We start from the raw sequence: 3,068 nt of genomic DNA, 5'->3' as shown, positions 1-3,068 counted from the left end.
GCCCTCGCTCGGGGCCGTATATGGACTAAGTCGTGAGTTGTGTGATCGGTCTGATAAAATTATGACTGATTATACCAGGACCTACTTCGGGGCGAACCAGGCACCTTCCCCAGTGCCGTGGCCTGCTTGGGACAAGGAGTGATTCCAAAAAATGATCGACTTTTGGATGGAGTATCTGGAGACAGCCTTCAGTGAGTTTGGCTTCATCGTGGTTGAGTTAGTGTTAAAATTGTAATGCAGCTGAAGAGCAAAAGGCCGATGCCGCTCTGCCTGAGAAGACAGACGTATTAGATGGGTTGATCTCTATGAATGACGAAACCCAGCATGTCGACTTCCTCCAAGTTACCGAGTCGGACTTGGACGGGTCCGACAGCGACAGCGACGGTAGGCAGCAGTGATGATGAGGGCAGCGTTGACAGTGGTGATGACGAAGTCACGTTCAGCCTTCATAAAAAGCGTGATATCAAGGCAAAGGAGAAGGGGAAGGCAAAGGAGGAGAAGGAGAAGGCAAAGGAGAAGGCAAAGGAGAAGGCAAAGGAGAAGGCAAAGGAGAAGGAGAAGGCAAAGGAGAAGGAGAAGGCTCAAGAGAAGCCAACACCTTCGACAAAAGCCAAAGCTTCAACCTCGAGGAAGGCGCCAACTGTCAAGAAAGCCAACAAAAGCGCGGCATCGCTGGGCGAGGCCCAGGTCAAATCAACCACTACTTCCAAGAAAAGGAAACGACAGCAGTCAGGTAGTGATATCGAGACCTCTGAAGGTTCCGACATCGAGTCGTCGCAATCATTGGCTGCTAATAGAGCTCGGAGGGAGAAGAAAAAGGGGAAATCTATGATGCCGGATTCGCAACCGCCTCCGATTCCTCCCGTTGAAAATCCAGTTGTTCCTCCTCCTATTGGCATGCAACCGCCGCCTCCGCCTCCAATTCCTCCTGTCGGCTCGCAACCGCCCCCAATTCCTCCCGTTGGAAGTCAACTTGTTCCTCCTCCTATTGGCATGCAACCGCCGCCGCCGCCTCCAATTCCTCCTGTCGGCTCGCAACCGCCCCCAATTCCTCCCGTTGGAAGTCAACTTGTTCCTCCTCCTATTGGCATGCAACCGCCGCCGCCGCCTCCAATTCCTCCTGTCGGCTCGCAACCGCATCCTCCCGTTGGAAATCAACCTCTTCCCCCAACTGATGCGCCTGCATGGTTCCACGATCTACACAACGAGTTGATTAGGATGGAAGCGGGCCCGCAATATCATCACATGTTGCGACTGCTGGGGCAACTAGAAAGGGCCTATGGCTGGATAGACAAACAAGCATCACTGTCTAATGTTGATCGACCTAGCCAGGTTGCGGCTTGGTTCAAACGAGCTCGGAAGTGGACGGCGGCCAACGATGACATTCGTATTAAGGATGTGGCTGTTTTTTCGACCCAATGGCGAGCTTGGTGGACTCGACGTCAGCCCACCTGGCGCAAGGGACCCGCCGGAGAACTTTGGGGGTGGCATCGGATGGTCGAAGTTGGGGAGATCTTGCCTTGCCAGGCAAGAGCGGAATGTCAGTCATCGTTGCAACCCTTGGGTGGTGGGGACATGAGCTTAGTTTAGCTAAGCTGCCCTTGTCGAAGTTGTGGGAGGAGGCAACTGCGGAGGTGACCTGGGTGCTGGAAAATCTTGTCAAAGATGCTCCCACAGAGATTATCCGACTCTGTGCTGACTGGCAGCAGCAGGAAGCTAATGGACAAGGCAAGAAGGGAAAACGTAAACTGTAGTGTAGTCGCGGTTTGTGTAAATAGTGAGAATGTCGAGTCAAGTTGTGAAAGAATTCGTCAAACTTGTTTTTTTTTTCTGAGACTGATTTAAATTGTTTCTGCTCTGTCGTAAACTGTAGTTGTGTGTAAATAGTAAGAATGTCGAGTGAAGTTGTGAAAGAATTCGTCATGTTTTACTCGGACTGATTTAAGTTGTTTCTGCTCTGTCGAATTCTGATTCAAATCAAAGGTAGTCAATTTTTTAGATGAAGAATAAGAATGATCATGGCAGTCGTTGGGCATGCTCGACTATTGTTTGTAACATCAGAAGTGACCTAAAGTGTAAGAGATTGGGACCAACAAACACAATTTGATTAACTGTGATTGCCTGACTGGCACCCGTGGTCCGTGTGATTGCGCTGGTGACGGAGTGATATATCACCTATTTGGCAGCTGCCAGAGCCTGGCTGCTCACAGAAGCTTTGTAATTGAATGGCCTGACAGCTGCCGGGTCATGTTTGATATATATTACAGCTATGGCTCAGCAGAGAAGTGGGTGGTCGGGAAAAGAGTGTTCCATTGGTCCTGCTGATGCTTTCCAGCCCAGATTTAGGGGGCCAGGAAGGCAGAAAGCCAGTACTGCCTGTCATGAGTGGAGAGTCGAAGACAAAATTTTCAAAGCCGCTAATTCCCAGGGTTCCAGAACGTGTGGAAGGAGCAAGGCGAAATTGACCATGATGGCCCAAGTTTTTGATGTAAATTCGGTGGAAGGAAATCTGCTTTCCATCTGGATTTGGACATATAAGCCTGAGGGGCGATGACGGTGAAAGCTATGAGTTGAATTCCGATATGGTACTAATGGGATGGATTGTTAGTAGTCGCCGAAATATATGAGGGAAATCAACCTCAGGCTACGACAGCAACAATCCACAAGTGCATTGAGCGCACGATACTATCATACTCCACTCTGCCCAATTCATCTTGTTGCTCTCGTGAAAGTTGTCTGAAGGCAGAGTTGCATCGGAAATATTGATTCTGAGTCTGCGCAGGCGCGGGGGGGAAGGTACACTCGCCGCTGTATCGAGACCATGGAAAGCCACAGCAATGAAGAAATGGCCGAACGCCCCTTAACGGAAGAGATCCCCAATGCTGGGGTTAGTGAGTGGATTTATGCCTCCGGATCGCGAGGCTTCGATGTGTTCCACCAATCGCGCCGCTTGAGCCTGGTGAAGCGATGGGCATGTCGCGTCAAGTTCAAAACGCGGGTCAAAACGCGGGTTTCGCAGTGGGGAGGGGACATATGGTGATCCAACAAGAACAACCAGGTTAGGGAGA

This window comes from Mycena indigotica (genome assembly GCF_014461135.1).
Source record: "Mycena indigotica strain 171206Taipei chromosome Unknown Mind.scaff0010, whole genome shotgun sequence".
Taxonomy (NCBI): Eukaryota; Fungi; Basidiomycota; class Agaricomycetes; order Agaricales; family Mycenaceae; genus Mycena; species Mycena indigotica.
The sequence above is the reverse complement of the archived record's forward strand: the minus strand, read 5'-3'. Positions refer to the sequence as shown.